The 18922-nt window shown below is 23.7% G+C and overlaps 1 long non-coding RNA gene across 2 annotated transcripts in view; it reads right to left on the bottom strand.

Annotated features, from left to right (window-relative positions):
• Positions 1–18922, bottom strand: part of LOC129608756 (uncharacterized) — a 92971-nt gene that overhangs the window by 37517 nt on the left and 36532 nt on the right. For both annotated transcript variants that reach the window (XR_008696905.1, XR_008696904.1), the window contains exon 3: positions 584–795. This is a non-coding gene — a long non-coding RNA (uncharacterized LOC129608756). The remainder of the gene's footprint in view (positions 1–583; positions 796–18922) is intronic.

Below are 18922 nucleotides of genomic sequence, written 5' to 3'. Positions count from 1 at the left end.
GTATGTTTTGGACTCGTATAATTGCTATGTAAAATTTGAAAAACAGTTTCAAACTTAAAATTTAAATACAACAACTGTGGTAATCAAGTCCTAATCTACATACATTTATGTTACATAAAATTTGAATATAGAGCTGATCAACATAAATTTTGAAATTAAAATTAATATAAAAAATAAATTATTGATTCATTCGAAATAAGTTTTAATTAACCCTTATTATATGAGGAGTGACAACAAAATGGCACCCATTCTCTTTGAAATCTCAAAAGGGGATAGTGCAAACCAGCCAATGAGATTATTAATTCAATAATGCTTTTACTGTAAGGAATACTGTGCACTATTCAAAAAAGAAAAAAAAAATTCGAAATAAATTTTATTTCTTAATGTTCATAGTTTCAAAATCATGATGGCGTCATTTAACTGATGTCTCATACATTAATTAAATGCATTTTATAGAAATTTAAAAAAAAATGTTGACATTAAAATCACTTAACTTAACACTAAATAAAAATTAGAATTATTCAAATTTAAATCTTACTGAGTACAAAAATGTTCTAAATTGTAACAAAATTTTTTAACATACCTGTATGAAGAATTCTAATTCCTTTATAGTTTTTTTTTTTTTAAATCCGAAACGTGTTAATGTGCATTTACTATTTGAAAAATCTTAATAATTTTAATACTTAAAAAAATGATTTAATTGAATGTATAGAAATTAATAAATGATGTCCAACATATACGATAAAAATATTGTAATTGATAATAATTGATGATTTTGCCCTCTCTTTAACATTCCTGAAAAGAAAATTAGAAATTAATTATTATTTTATTTAATAATTTGAAAATTTTATTGTAAAATAAACTGCTTAAAATTATATTCATATGTCAGATTTGCTTAAACCATTATACATTTTGTCAAGGGACTTCCTTTCCTAATTTGTCCTTTTCATTTTAATTTAATCACAAAATAATATTTACAATATAATTTTCAAAAGTTTTTATATATTACTATTGTCTGACAATATTAATACTTGATTAATACAGGGAACATGAGTTAAATAATAATTATAAGGTAACAGTGGTTGTTGTTGACATCCATGTTATTATAATATTTTTTAACAACTCATAGGAAGCACATGAAAATGTCTAATTTGTATATAAAATTTTATTAAGACATAATTAGTCAGTTTTTGCTTGTAATTATAGAACTAACAACGAAAATTGATTTCATGGAATTTATATAATCTTTTTAACAACATTTTCCAATAACAACCTAAGACAGTTTACAAATGAATTCGCCTATATTAAATTCAATGCCATTAATTGCTACTTTTATTCGAAAATTCACAATTTAATTCACAATTTAATAATTTTCTGTAAAAATCTCATGTACTTTAATATAAATTGTATTGCTTATTAATTTTCATATAAATCGAATCAATTTAATAAGAAAGTCAAACTTTGATTAATTTTTATTTTATTAAAGATTTTTTTTTCTTTTTTCAGAAATATTAAAATGGACAATTTTCACTGCGTGTGCACACAATCTAATAAATTATTAAATGGATATAAAAAGTACATAGAATGTATATAAGAAAATAAAATAAATAATATTTTTTTATGTAAAATAAAATATAAAGCAAAATAACATTAATACGAGTATAGTGAATATTCTTAACAGTTATAGTAATTTTATATTCCATATAAATCTACATGACGTCCTTTTCATTTTTTTCTTGTTTTTGAATATTTTATATGTAGATATCAGAAATAACCTTGTGAACTAAAAAAAAACAAAAAGTCAAATTCAAATATTTGTGCATATACCGAAAAAACTCCAATAAATATGTAGACCATACATGCATAGAGAATAACGGGTGGCTTTTTAATGATGAAAATAGTGAAAATATTTAATTTAGATCAACAAATAACTAATGCCATTCTTACTTTCAAAATTTAATTTCATGTAAATATTTGGCACAATTATACGTTTTGGCTAGTTTTGAAATTCCAAAATATCACTAATTACAAGTTAACATAGCTGTTACAAAAACCCACGCACCCTCAAAAAATGAAATCTAGAAGTGTCAAATCGTATGAGGTAAGCAACTTATTTGCAAGTCATAAATTTCAAATTAATTACTTACCAAGCAATTAGCTAACTTAATTAACAATATTATTAATTATTGGTGATTTGGTAGCATTACGACTACGAATCCTTTTATAGTGAAATATCAAAAACAACTGCATAGATTTGACATTGACAACACTGTTCCAAGCAATATTAAGTGAAAAAATCAACTTACATTTTGTTACTGACATTGACACACACTCTCGTCTGGTTGAACGTAAATTGTTACGTTCATGTACATTATATTAAAAAAATTATTATTTATTTACTTTTTTATTGCTTACTGTTATTATTGTCCTTGCACATTCCATTACACATTTACTACATTTCACATAAAAAAACAATTGAAAACCAAATTTATATTATTTATTTATGTAATTACAAATTTATAAAAATCACGTGATTTATTCGTTTCTCACATGGATAAAGCAAAACTTTATTATATACATTAAAAACTTCAAATGTAATATAAAAGAAAGAGAAAATAATAGTATTTTTGATGAATTTCTAATGAAAAAAGTTTTTGTAGATTTTCAAAAGCATTAAGTTTGATAGGGACAAAATTACTTTTTCTATTTGAATTTAATTTTCATAAAAAGGGTCAATTTAATATCAACGAGTTATAATTTGGTAGAGTATGAGCAAAGAACTTTCATAAATCATTTTAATCGATTAATTAAATAAGAATTGAATTACTAAACTTTAGAAATAAATTATTAATGAAAAAAGTTTTAATGTAAATTAATTGTCTTACTAAATAAATTAATATTGATTTAAAATTTAAATTAAAATTTTGCACACTATTTACAATAACACTGAAATATTTAAAATTATTGTATGACGTGTTGTGACTGTTATACAATATTTAGAGTTGAAGAGAATAACAAATATAAAAACAACAATCTATGTGTTCCCTTTAAAATTATATATTCAGCCCATGTTATTATATAATGTAGCACATTAAACTACTTTCAATAAGTACTCAAATAGGAATGGTGTTGAGTATTTTGTATTTTCGTTCTACGATTAATTTTTTCGAGATTGCAATGTCAAATGCGAAATTATATTTGAAAAACTTAAATTCTTTGTAACAAACACCAAATTTCCAATAAATTCATTTAATTTGCATATAGATGATATTTTTAAAAAAATAATTTGATTATAATATTGAAATTATTTCCAATTTCTATAACACAAAATCATATAAGAAAAACCCATGACATACACACAACCACCAGTTATGCAAATTAGTAAAGCATATAACAGTTGAAGATACGAGTGAATTAAGGTATCATTTACAATTTTTACGAAAATGGGTTTATAGCATAAACAGAAGTTTTGAAATGATTTACTCGAAACTTGTAGAATTACAAAAACTATAGTTCACCTTCATTCACACCGGTTAAAAATCAGAAAGCACTAAGTGCATTTTTTGAGAATTCGGATTTCATAGATGAATTAAATCAGAGTAATATAATCTTTGTTGTGGCAAAAAATCATGCAAATCCAGAATGTAGTTTATAAATCCAGAAATTAAAGAGACCAATCCCATTGCACTAATTGATTAGTTTTACAATTTCACGATTTTTTCAAATTGACTTTACTCAAAACACAGTTTCCTGACTTAATGCTTTCTGCTTTTTAACCGACGATAAGTAATAATAATAGAAGGTATAAATGCAAAAGTGTCACATTTTCTTAATTTAAATCTTAAGTGCACTAACAGTGAAAGTTTTATCATTACTGATATAGAATATCACGTGTACTTTTATTTAATTTTAGTTTAAAATTATATAGAAGTTCTTTAAGTAGATTTTGTGATGTTTCCACACCATCACTTTTAAATTTTAGTGTTCAAAATATCAACAAGATGAACAAAAAATTTTCTAATATTAATACTGATTTTAATTACACAGAACACATCAAATAAATTTAACAAAACTTAAAACCTATTCTGAATGGAAAAACTACTTTCTCTTGCCAGCAAACTGAAAACGGGCAGAGTAAAATAAGGTAGAGTTGAATATTGTATCATCACTTATAAATTATCACATTTAATTATGAACACATTTAACTTCAACCGTTTTAAAAAACTTCAGAAAAATAATCGCGTTTTTTCAAAAATACTTCAATATCACGTGTATGAAATCAAACTTCAAAAAAGAAAATTGATTGAATTTAAGATAATAACTAAAATAAAATATTAATAATGATTGCTAATATGTAATTAGTAACATAGAGAAAATTTTTCAAATATGAATTAATTGTAATTTAACAGTGCACAAATCCACACAATTCATGAGCACAATACAAAGTTGCACACTTTTAAATTACCAATTATATTTGCTTAGAATAATAAGTTAAAATTTATGGCATTAATGAACTCTATAAAATTCCAAACGAAAGAGAAGATGACATAAATTTCTTAAATTAAAACGAATTCAAATGCTCTGTTCGACACGTACTGAAAGCGGTTTTTAATGATTTTTTTTTTAATGTTTTTTTTTATTCTATTTTAGCAAATAATGAGTAAATTCAATGAAAGTGTTGATATTAGAAAACTTGTTTTAAAAATATTAATTTTTTTCTTATTTTTTAATTTCTAAACGTAAACAAAAAATTAAAGAACAAGAAACACAAAAAAAGAGACGAAAAAATCTAATGTCAAAAATATAAAGTGTAACTTTTATTTACGTCATTTTTGAAAACCAAATATTGCCGATTTTGATTTACATTGATATTTTTGAATTATACCGAAATTTTGATAATAAAAATTAAAAATACGGTAAAACGGTAACACTCAATAAAAAATTTCATTAGATATCAAAAAATAATAATTGTATTTTATAAAATTTTTGATTAAATCGTAAAAATCTCGTAAAGTATTCGGTAATTTAAATAATTTAGAAGTAAATTTATTAAAGAATTAATTAAAGTTAATTATTTTTAATAATTACACCAATTTAAATGTCAAAATAACGTGAATGTAAGAAAGCTTTGAACAATTATCAAGCAAAATATTTGACCAAATGCGATTATTTTAGTTTCATACAACACTATTAATATTAATTAATGAAAATAGATTAAAGTACAGAAATCAAAAAGCAATACCACAGTTAAATTTTTATTTTATATTTTATTATTGAAAATGCATTTAAATAAAAATTGAGAGCAATTGAAAATTTAAAATAAATTTATTTTTAAAATCCATTAACACAACAAAATTTTAGGTTATGTCGCTGGAAATATGTCAATACATGCACAGTTATCACTTTATGTCATTGTTACTTATTGATTACTTTATTGAAAAAATGCATGACGAATAAATGTACGTTCAGTTTTTATCAATTGTGTAACATTCAGAACTAGACCATGGGTGGTCGTCATAACATGATTTTTATATTAACGTTCTATTTTAAATTCTCATTCCATGTATCCATTTATATTCCTTTTAAAATCCAATCCCGTAAATTCATAATATTATGTAACTAAAGTGTGCTATATATATGTACAAATACTTATAAACAATGCGAGTGTCAATAATTTTAATTGTTATTCAAATTCTTGTTATTATTATTATAATATTTTTCTTTTGTGTTTAAATTTGCCCCACATTTTCATACACGTGAAAACGATTTTACAAAATAAAAGAAAAACGCAACGAATTTCTAAATGTGATTGTATACGTTCCTATTTATAATTTAAAAAATAACACGACTTCCATTAAAATTTTTATAGACTGCATTTACTTTTAAAATAATCTAGAGGAAATATCGGCACATAATGTCAATCAAATGATTTTTTAATGCTTTTTTTCTGTTGCTGGATTTTTGATTGATAGCACATTTATTTATTTGTTAAGAAAAATTGTTCAACGTACAAATTTTCTTTAAATTAATTTAATATTATACAATATGACATTAGTTTTACATAATCAAAATTAATTAACCTTATCCTCCGCCGTCTATAAAGTACCATTTTCGACTTTAAGTGAAAAAATTTTGAGTGGAATCATTAAACAAATTTAATTTTTTGAAAAGTATATATTACCCCATTAGAATTTCTTGTGATATATTAAAGTATACCTTTTTAAATGCCATTTTCCATAAAATACAAACGAAAAAATTGTATCAAATCAAAAAAATTTCATCCTTCCTTTCCCTTATTAAGATAACGAACCTACATGATAAAAATCACTCATGAGTAAATTCGTCAAAAATTAAATGTTTATCACAAAATGTTAAAATTATCCTTCCTTCCTTCCTTCCTTCCTGTTTTCTCAAGAACCTTTCCAAAAAGTATACGGCGTTCGTTCATATTGTATATAAAGCAATTTTTTTAATTTTCCTTAAACTAAATTTAATTATGCATTTCGCTTTTAAAGGGAAAATTAAATTTTAATAAATTCAATTTATTTACACACACACAGTTTTGAGTTCTAAAAATAATAAAAATATAAATGTCTTTATATTAATGACACTCATTAAATTCATAAAACTTAATCAAGATATTTTGACATTTTTAGTAATTATTTTTATACAAAGAATGAAATATAAAGGAAACGGCATGCTTTAATGTATTCCAAACGCATATTATAGACGTGAAAAGATGTAAAACAAAATATACATAACGTATATGAAAAATTAAAATTGGATTGATTAATTAAAACATGAAAGTCAGTCGTTTCTTTTGTTCTTTTTTAGCTTTTTTCAGTACTAAATCATAGTAGTATGGACATGTTCTCACATCTATAACAAACAACAATCATACACTTATCAAAATAAAATAACAAAAAAAAAGGCTGAGATTTCTATAAATTACTATAAAATAAACTTCTTAGTGTATAAAATAACAAGTTCTTGTTATGTTGGCAACACTATCGATAATTCTGTTACTTCAAAGTATCGAATAGTACATAACAATATCAGTAGTTGAGTGGTTTATATCGGCACTCAACACATTTAGCGTTAAGCTAAATACACACATTTAGCCAAATACACATTTAGCCAAAGGTTTCAATATTCGGATTTGAATAAGGATTACTTAAATTACAAAAAAATAGAAAAACTAATTATTATAACAAAAAATTAGCGAAAATTAACCAAAATTGTTTTTGGAAAAAGTTTGTTTAATGGCTGTGTTCGTTAATCAAAATTACCGTATTTCCAACATTATTCATTTAATCGTTAATAACAACAAAAATTGTCAACAAAACACGTTTGGAATTAGGAATTCGAAACTGATGCGTTTGCTGTGCAGCACTATCGCGGTAGTGCACATTTACATATATAGAGCTAATTTTATTTTGACAGCAGCATACTGCGTAAATTTAAGTCTAGCACTAACGATTTAGCAGATATTTCATACAATACCGTATTTTATACAATGGGGATATAAAAAATCATTTCGTCTTGGAATGTTTAACTAATAAAACTGTTTTGTTAACGGATTAACTGTTTTTCGAAGTCACCTTCTAGTTAAATCTAATAGAAAAGTAAAATTAATATGTCCGATAATCATTTACAAAATTTTACAAAATATCGATTATTGTCGTTTTGTGAACAATCATCCATCACTAAAATGTTACGCTGTGATGAACTAAAATATTGTCTTATTTTTTGCGTTTATACGTGTTGTAATTATGGAAAACTTGTGAGAATTATGGGAAAAATTATAACTTATGAAAAATAAATTGAAAATATTATTTTTACAAATTCAATTTTAATTAAAACAATAATGGTTGAATTTTCTAATAACTTCCGATTATTATACGCATTTTTCCATTTTTTTTTCGTCAACATTTTATTGTTCACAATATTTTTGATCATAAATTATTTTCTTATATGACATGATATTTTTTTTATTGTTTTTCACAATAACTTTATCATTCATGTGTGTCACATGTACAACGTACGTATTTTAAAAATTGTAAATTTAAAGTTTTTAATGTGAATAAGCTTAATTTCACTGTATCTGCATCACTAATTATTAACAAATGAGTGTTGTTATACAATTATAACAGAGTTAGTTCATAAAATTGTTACATACTCGTATTAATTTTCTGTTACAAATTTATTTCTAGAGAAAGCTTTTTACCGACTGTATTGCATAAAATAAGGGAGGTTAAGTAATAGCACCAATTTCCGTATTTAGAATTTTCAGCGAAATTCAACTTCTACATTCTAAAGAAGCATATAGGTAAGAAAATTATGATTAAGATGTATTTCTGTGCAAGCAACTTTTATCACGGATCGAATTAATGTTTTACAGAATACTACAGAAATTATAAATTACTACGCGCCAGTATTTATTACAGATCATTTCCAAATTTGTAAAGAAATATGTAATCATCAGATCACCTTGAAATTTAATTTAAATAGTTTACAAAATTATGAATCAGAAAATCTTTGGAAATATGAGAGCTCGGAGTCCGGACTTTCACTAGGAGCCAATCTGTTAAGATTCGTCTAATTAATAAATATTTGTTAAGAAGAGATTGATAAGATTATATATAGAAAAAATACACTTTGCTTTCGGTTATGTACTGTTTACATCAAGATTTTTTTTAATTTTATCGCAAGAGAAATAAACTTAAAGTTTTAAATACAAGTTACGTAGATAAAATTCTCAAGAAATTGGGAATTTTTGCTATGATAATGAAAAAAAAAAAAATATTTTAATTATTATTTTTGATATTAATCCGATTTTAAAATTAAAATCTTGTTTCTTTAATTCTCATTTTAAATGAAAAATAACTAAGAATAACAACAAAATATGCAAAATTTTGCATAAATACAAGAAGTAAACATTAAACTGAAGGCTGAAAGAATTGCATTAATTATGTTGTAAATTTTGAATGCATTTAAAAATACTTAACATACATAGACACACGGATATATATGTATACAAAATCCAATAAATATTAAAAATACAAGCAATAGCAATAGTTGATCTTCTTGTCTTTTATATTGATAAAACTTGACTGTTTAATATTCTTAGGAAATTCCAAGCAAGTTGTTTAACAGGTCTGTATTTTTAAATTTTTTTTTTTTAGAAAAGTCTAAATAAAATTAATGCGCGGTAAATCCATAGTTCAACTTTATTTTTTCTATTTTGTCTTTTTCATGAAATCATTAAAGATACAGGTGAATTAATTATAAATTGAACCAAAAATTACTACTATTTTTAAACAATTGTTAATTTTTTTGCAAATTTTTAATTTTCTGTGAAATTTTTAATCACTGTGAAAAATTTAATGACATAAAAGTTAAATTTCATACACACTATGTTAATGTAAAATTTTATACAGTACTGACATTGAAACTTAGAACAAATGTTTCTTTCAAAATTTTTAACAACAGAATTATTTGATTTGCGAACAGCTTGAATAAAACTGAATATTAAAAATGTTAGTAAAATAAATACAAAAAAAACAGAATCGCCGCACCTATTGTCAATGTTACAATATTATCCTAAAAAATTTTTCGAAAAGAAACTATGTCCGCTTTCCATGGTAGGAAATGAATTTTTTTCAAAAACAAAAATTATTTTCACTATAAAAATTAAATTTTTCTTAAGAAGATTAATTTTCTGGATATGGAAAATTTTAATTTAAATTTCATTGAATGATTTTACAAAAAAATTACAAATTTTTTCGTGTAAAACACAAAAAAAAGTATCACAACAATTTCAAGAATGTCAAATAGGAAAAATGTGATGATAAATTTCTGTTATGTTCGTCATGAATCTCAATCATTTGACAAATTCTTGCGTTTTCTTTATTTTTTTTCATGATAAAATAAAATATGCCTATGTACATAAATAAATCTAAATGTTCAAGTGTAAAAGTATAAGGTTTTTCTAATAAGAAAACAATTTACTTTGCATGACTAATATATTTTTTTTTATTAAATGTGGTGTAAAATTAATTCCAACAAGTACAGTAACACCAAATTATAATAGACATTAGTTTAAAAAAGGATTTTATTAAAAATTTGATACGCATTCATCACAGAAATATTAAATTAAGTACACACTTATGATAAAATTTTCATTTATTGTAACTCAAGTTTTAATAAAATTACTTTTTTTAATAATTTTCAATAATTTGAAATATGCTTTTTGATATATTAAAGGTATGAGACTAAACTCCTTTAGTCGTATAGCTTCGCTCGTAACGAAAAAAATTTGTTTTATAATCAGTTTAACAAAGGTGAAGTTCTATTGCATTCTGAGAGAAAATTCTTTATTTTTATTAATCTTACGCTATTGACAATATTATTGGGCATATTGAATATTTTTTATTCGAATAGTATATTTGAATTTTAATTTTTTACAGCTCTATTTAAAACAAAATAGCCAGTATTCTAAATGGGTTTTCAATATTTTTTTCACCTAATCAAATCAACTTAAAATTTCTTTAACGTACATAAGTCGAATTATATAGCATGAGATTTTTATTGTCAGCCAAACGATATTCTCTCTTGACACAATTAAAAATCAACTTTTTAAAGGACCAAGCTAATTTTTTGTTTTCATTTATCTGTCAACTTTTTTTCAGTGTAACAAAAATTTTTTTGTCACTATCTTACTAATAAACAAAATCATCACATTCAAATCAAAAACTATTATGTACGTTATTTTGTGACGCAAAATTCAGTCAAATGTACGACGGTATACACACATATTATATAAAATTTCTACATTATGATGTTAAAATTATAATGAAATGATTCATTAGTGTAAGGTGTGTGACATGAAATACTTGTACATTATATATATGTATATATATACATACATATACATGTTTGATGTGTGTTAATTTATACACTATGAACTTCCACATTCTCTTTGAAATAATTTGACATTATATCGATATCCACACATACATACATACTATTTATAAATATTTATAGGTACCACATGAATCATGATAGAATCATAACCAACATGCTTCTACATACTTTATTTATGTATGTATAGAAGAATCTTTAACGTTACTAATCAAACATGAAAGATAATTGATTTTGTTTTTTTAAAGTCTTTTGCCAATAAATTTATTATTTTTGTGTGGTTTTAATTCTCGTTGTTTCGCTTTTCAAGCAAAATTTTTAGTGGTATAAAGCCGCATCGCTTGATTTTAGAAAATAATAAATAAATAAAAAATATATAATCTATACGCATATACTTAAAGATTTATATTGAATTAATTTTAATTAATTTTAATCATATAATGTCAATTTAGTTTACTACTTGTTCATACCATATTTGTTGTTTTTAACCTCTTTTATGTTATCTATACACAATATTATAGATTTACAATAACCGGCTTTGTCTGCCAATTGGAATATTTTTTATGAAAAATGTTCTTTGTATACAATTTATGCATTATGTGTACAAATTTGTTTTAAAATTAAAGAATAATGTAAATTTTTAATATATCCGAAATACTATTTCTGAAAATTTTGTTAATTTTTTACAGTTTACAACCGCCATTGTCATACGAGTTTTTGTTTATTTAAATTGAACAACATATGAAAGGTATAAAGCAGGCGCTAATGAGCAAAAATATATCGAAAAAGTGAATTAAATATTTGTCTGTAATAACGACCACTGTAAACCAGAAATTTCCGTTCTTCGTATTTTACAACAAATTAGACATACACTGATTAATTAAATTTCGAAATTGTGTATCGACTTCATGCATGTATAGTGTTGTTGTTGATTGACTGAATATGAATAAGGTCATGAATTCATAAATACTAGGCATACTTAATAATTATGCTCTTAATTTAAAATTTTTAATTAAAAATTATTTAACAACATAAATTATTTAAGAAACTATTGAAAATATTAAACTAACATCATTTGGTATAACTTTAATTTATAAATACTGTTAATCCCTCTAATAAAAAAAACAGAAGAGTATTTTTTTAAAGTCTTTGATATTTGGTTTTATTTCATAAAAATTCAATTAAATGCAATTAGTATTTAGACTGAGCGCAACTTCAAACTTTTAAAAAAAAATATTCAATTTTACAAAAACCTTACATTAAATTCTTCCTACTATATTCGTATTTAATATTAAATTAAATTAATTAGAAACCAGTTTAAACCAAATTATATAAATATTTCATTTTAAGTAAGCAGCTAAATATTATGATTAAAAGTACTTGACCCCTAGTAAGGCGCCAAGTATTTATTAAATTTTAATACCAGAATTTTAAATTTTTTTTTTTTAGTAATTAGACTCTTATTTTATTTTTCAATTGGCCAATAAACAGTTTATTGACCTAAAAGATTTGCTTAACTCAAAGTTTATGCAATATAAAATAAAATTTAACACAAATTTATTAATAAATCACTTGCAAAAGCTCCCCAAATAAGTACTTATTTGGATTTTTTTCTTTATCTTAACTGACTTTAACTTCGAAAGGCCATAAAATGTTGTATACAAAATCTTATATAAAAGTTAAGGAAATTTTCACGTTCTTAAAATAATATTAAAGCAAAAAACACATAACTTTTTTTTGCAACTAATTTATAACAAAATACGTGACATGATCTTATAGTAAAAAGTTCTTTTATTAAATAGTTTATTCTGTATTTAATATTTAATTAGCCTCCACTACTTATAGTAAAATTAACATTTTTATCTGATATGCCAATATTAATCACGATTTTGTACAATCTGTACAAATAAAACATAAATAACAATAGTCGTTTATTGAATTATAAAAGTGTAGAAAACTTATTTAACATCTTCTAATTTATTTATTATAATTTGTTATATTGTAAATCGTATAATTTATTATTGTAGTTAAAGTTATTTGGAAAATTTTAATTTTTATGCTTCTATTATTAAATCCCGTAATTGTTGTAGGTTAAGTTCTTAGTGATTAACTTAACCTACAACAATTACCAATATAATTTTCTACCTAACCAATATAATTTTCATGTATTTGTAATCTTTAATAAAGATTCCTAAGAAGCTTTTTCTTTTCCACACAAAAGAGGGCCGGGCGCTGACAGCACGTTCCCCATCCTCCACTTTCGTAATATCCAGACATTTCTTTTGAAATGTCCGTGATCGTGACACCCAATCTTTTGGGTATTTTTCCCAAGAAATAGTGTTTGGTCAGCACCTTTACCAATATGCTAAAATCCGCCAAGCTCTATTCAATAACGCCTCAGCTTTCATCTAATCCAAGTAAGACCAGAGTGCTCTTACTACAACGTACGTGCGAAATCCAGTATACAAAGTCTGAACACTTGCTTCAAAATTTCCAATATATTACAAAATAAAGTTTTAAATTTCTGGTATTATTTGTAATTTACTAGAGCTACAAAAGTGTATACTTTACATTCAGAATTGGTAGGGCCAAGTTAGTAGAGTAAAATATTATTCTTAACTATCAAGGAGCAAATTTCCCTCCTAAAACTAAATTAGCCTGGAAATTTTAAAATTTCTATTTTTAAAAAAAAAATTTTTTTTTTCATTAGCCAAACGTATAGATAGACGAACAAAGTAAAACCATAAAACACATCCCAAATTTTTAAGTAATTTGATTAAAAATTTTTCATTGAAAACATATTCAAAACGTAAAAAAATTTTAAACTTCGTTGTAGTTCACAAATTTGTTATAGATCTCTCATAAAACTATTGTGAACTCATTAAGAAACAATTGTGTACTACTTAATAATATTATAATAATGAATATTTAGATAAATAAATAGTTAATACTTTATATAATATTATCTTATTCATAAATTATTAATTATATTCATTTTAAGAATTTTTGAATTGAAATTTTCATAGTTTTGAGAAATATGGTTAATATTGCGGCTCATTAATAAAAATAAATTTTGTAACAATTGATTAACTTAAGTACAACTATACATAAGTAATTATGTGTTATTAAAATAATAATTACAACATCTAAAAATAAATGAATTACCTTGAAATTAACACTATACATAGTTAAATAGTTTAATTATAAATTAATATTTCACTCAATTTGGAAAAAAAATTTAAAAAAGAAAAAGCATAATTATTCTAGATTTTCCACATATTTATTAGATAGTTTTTTATTGAGGGTATATAATATACTAAATAATAAGAGCAGTATTGTTAAATTCCGGGCGGTATTAATTTTAATTAAAATTTATATTTAAGTTTCTTTTTGAATCCGATAATCTAAAAAATGTAGTTCCGCCACGTTCTATTTAGTCCCACCTTTCTATTTCATAACATTCAGAATCAAAATGTTTTTGCAGCCCTAGTTGTTAATTTGCGTTTTTGTGTCTACATTTTGCGAAGGAACGCACTGAATTACTGCCGAAAGATATGGCTTGTTTCAGTCTTTCTATCTTAATCCTCTCCTCTATAAGTTAAAATTCCTCAAAATTTGCAACGCGTTTTGTGTTTTGTGGTATAGTTTCTTATCACTTATTTCAGGAACATTCAAAACTCTATGAATGTCACTATATCACATATACCAGAAAGTACTCATCATATTACAAATCATCATGTCCTGGAAAGTTTGGATTTTCTTGAAATATGTTTGTTTGGCATATCCTCATAACTGTATACCATACTTATGTTCATATAGGTTGTGGTAAAGTATTTCAGGAATGGTTCTTTGATCAATTTCCAGGAATGTGATGGGGGGAGGGAGGAGGGGCGGGGAATACAGCCTTACTCGTTTTTGAGCTACAGTCTGTTGAAAAAAAAAAGTACCAGATTTTTTATACAAACATAAAAATTATTTTACTACCAAATTTCCATCACGGAGTTTTCGAAATACTTCAATGATTATAAAATAATTTACATTCTATTTTTTATACATTGTGAAGGACTGAAAATTTTTGCGAAGTATTTCCGATGTTACCGTATTTAATAGAATGGATGGATTTAAATATCAATTTAAAAATAAATATGATCGGTTATATACTGACCACACACCATTTTTTTTTTATTTGTTACTATTATTTAATTTATCAACATATTTAAGTTTATAGAAATTTCAACCGAATTAAAATAGAATTTATAAATTTTCCATATGTTTTTTTTTTTCAGTAATAAATATTTGTTATATAAACAAAAAATAAAAAAATAACACTGAAAATTGTATGATAACCTGACAAAATAAAAAATTAAGGTGAATAAGACATATGGTTGGTGAAATATGAAAATAATAACAATGATTTTTCATATATAATAATATGGAATAAAAAAAAAAGAAAACATACAAAATTCAATACGTTTCATTCATTATTATTTGTATTTAAAAAATAAATAAAAAATACTCACATATATATAAGTATATATAAATTACTATATATACGTTATGTACGTATAATATGACCATGTGTACTGTGCATGTACTCATAATTTATTACATACATACATAGTTTTATCTCTGTACATACGATGTTATTAAAACAAACATTAAAAATGTTTGAAAAATGAATTACTAAAAATACACTTTAAAAAAAAAAAACATTCATAAAAAAAAGTATTCCACATTGAAGTATTTAGTGGGCAAATAATTGAAATAATAAGAATAAATAGCTAGAAAAAAATAAAATATTTAAAAAAGTATAAAAAAATATTTCTATTATTAAACTAATTAAATGTTAAATTTTAAATAAATATTGAAGTTGGCAGATCTCAATAATAAATTATTATTTTCTTTATGAAAATCTATTACGTATATATATAAGTATATATAAAATATATTTATGTCATATACAAACATTGTTGTGTATAAGTAAAAAATTTTACTCATACATATAGTAAGTTCATACATATATGCAAATATAACAATAAATAAGGAAAATAGACAACAGAAATAAGATGCTGTAAGAGTCTAAGGGCCTTTAAAATGAAAAAAACGTGTTTCGTAAGTAAATTTTAAATTTGATTTTAAATTTTTAACAAAACATATTTGAAAAATTTAAGCTTGCGATCTACGAGTAATTAAGAACTCTCAAAATCGATTTCTGAAAATGAATTTGCTTTAAATTTTTAAATCATCCGAACTACTTTTAATTTGCTTCATATTTTTAATATGTCTGATCCGATTGAAAGTAAACTAAGGGTAAGAAAGAACAATTTCAATATCTCTATATAAAATATTGGAAATATATAAAAATTTAAATTTTTAAAAAGTGTGATTCAGAAAATTTTTGTTTGTAAACCCAGTACTTACTATGAATTCAAAATAGCCGCAATTTCAAACCACATTAATATTTACGTAGTATTAGATTCACTAACGTATGAAACAAAATTTTTAATTTCAAATTTTAATAAATTTTGGCAGTTGATCCGAAAACATTTTTAAATTTTCCGACTTATGTCCAATTTTATTGAGTCATTGGCTTTATTTTATTGTTTTCTATATATACCATACATAACGTTTCCTTTCATATATTTTATGCGAAACACGTTTTTTGTTTAATATAGTCAATTGCACTGACATATATTCTATTAGAAAATCCACATTAAATATATACATAAATAATACATTAAACCGGTAAAGATAAAAATTAATTTCGACCACGTTCTTAAAGCTCTCAATAAATAAGGAGAACAACGCAGATCAAACCTTAGCTTCACTTTATTATGAGGGTGAAAACTTATTTTATTGTTAAAAAAAAAAAAATATTTTGAAAATAAATTATAAAAAATAATTTAAATTATTTAAATAATTTAAATAATTAAATATTAAATATACTTATGATAATTTTTCTGTTCTCCTCTCTTTTTTTCATTTGAAATCGTTAAAACGTGCAAAAAATTAATTTTTAAAAGAAATTTTTTTTTATATTTTTTTCATTCTTTTTAGAGATGACAGTAATACCGTGCACTGTGCAAACTTTTATATTTTTAATTTAATATTAATAAGATGCTGTTTAGAATTATGTACATAGATATATGAAAGCAATAAATAAATAAATGGGTAAGTACATGGTAGTTAAAATTATTATTTTTATATTATTCATGCAATTAATTCCGTGACCGCTTTGTAACATAGATGTTGAATATTTGAATGATAGTAATAATCATGACTGTATTATCAACCAACGAATTGAGTAAAACCCTTATTAATTTACAAATTATTTTTAATTTAATTTAAATACAATAAGTTTCATAATAAGAATATGCTATTATTTACCCGTAAATATACTAGTAAATAATTTACCAGCTACTAAATTATACCAGAATTGCTGCGATTTCATAAGAAAGGAAGTTGTATTTGTTTCTCTATATTTATTTTAATTGAACTTCTAAGCGCATTAAGATCTTTCTCTTGCTAACCACACATGAATTTACTAAAATTTTGTTAATTTCTAAGATGTCGAGAGACCTCCAGTACAAGATCGCAAGTTGCATTCTGATCATTTTTTTATTCTTTTTTTTTTTTGGGACTTTGGGCTTCAAATGGGCTAATTTCCAAAATAATATTCCGATCAGAATTTTTAAATCTCGCTCAGATCTTTTCTAACGCAACAAGACCTAAAAAAGCCCAGAAAATATGCTATAACTTTTGAACCGACAATTTTTTTAAAGCAATCAATAGAATTGTTGAGAATAATGTCGAACTGTAAAAAATTCAAGTTACATCTGATGAACTTAAGAAAAGGCAAACAGAATTCACCTTAATAAGAGAGGTATTCTAATCCAAATTTCATTCTTTAATATCAAAGAAAATTTATTTGTGTCTGCAATTCTGAACTAACATTTTCTCTCGTACAATACCGCCTACACATTTTTATATTTCACCTAAATTCGAAGAATTCCACTCATGCGACATGGGTGGTTGCGTGTTTTCAATAAATTTTGCATATTTCTTTATAAATCAAAATATATCCAAAATTTTAAAGAATAATTATTCTACCGCTTAAACATCGAAATCCCAACACTGTTTTATTTTTGTTCCATTTTTTATTTTTATTAGTGGCAATGTAAACAATTTAAATGAGCTATCAATTTCATTTTATGTACCTATGTAGAGAAATATTTATTAGAAGTATGAAAAGAAAAACGTGTACTCAATTTGAAGTATGTTTTTGCGGCAAATCTAAAAATTCAATGTTAAAGAAATTAAAAAAAAAATAACAAAATAAGAAAATTGTACACAACTTCAACTACTTATTTTAGATAACAATTGATTTTATATAGGCTTATATATTATGTACAAATGCTTAGACATAAATGACCATATAAATGCATGTATATACAAATTTATATACTTACAAAAAGATACTTTGTACTCGTAACACCTACTTATCTAAAAAACAAAATTGTTTTTTTTTTTTTAATAAATAAAAAAATAATTGCCAATATTTGAAATTAAAAGAAGACATGAAATAGTCATATTATAGCTGTGTTGGTTTGTGAGTAAGTCGGGTATACGCACCTTTTTATATTCGTTTCAATTTTTGAGTGAAAAAAATTAAAAAAATTTTTTTCTTCTCGAAAATCTAAAATGAGTAATAATACATTTATTCTTATTTAGGTATTTTGCGATTTTTTTTGACTACAAGGACGCGGACAGGTACTGCACGCATACATATATATTTATACGTATAAACAACTTGTTTGATAAAGGCGAGCAACATGTGCATAACGGAATTCCGTAAATGAAGTCGATATTTTGACAGATAATGAAAATAATTAGACACATGAAGAAAGTAATTTGACAAACAAAATAATTTGATAAACAACAATTCAATTTAAGAGCCATAATAGTACTTTTTCATATACGCTGCAAAGTTCATGCGACA

The sequence above is a fragment of the Condylostylus longicornis genome, unplaced genomic scaffold, assembly GCF_029603195.1.
Source record: "Condylostylus longicornis isolate FDR11 unplaced genomic scaffold, ASM2960319v2 ptg000034l, whole genome shotgun sequence".
NCBI classification, from domain to species: domain Eukaryota; kingdom Metazoa; phylum Arthropoda; class Insecta; order Diptera; family Dolichopodidae; genus Condylostylus; species Condylostylus longicornis.
Note: the sequence above shows the minus strand (reverse complement) of the source record. Positions and strands in the feature narration are given on the sequence as shown.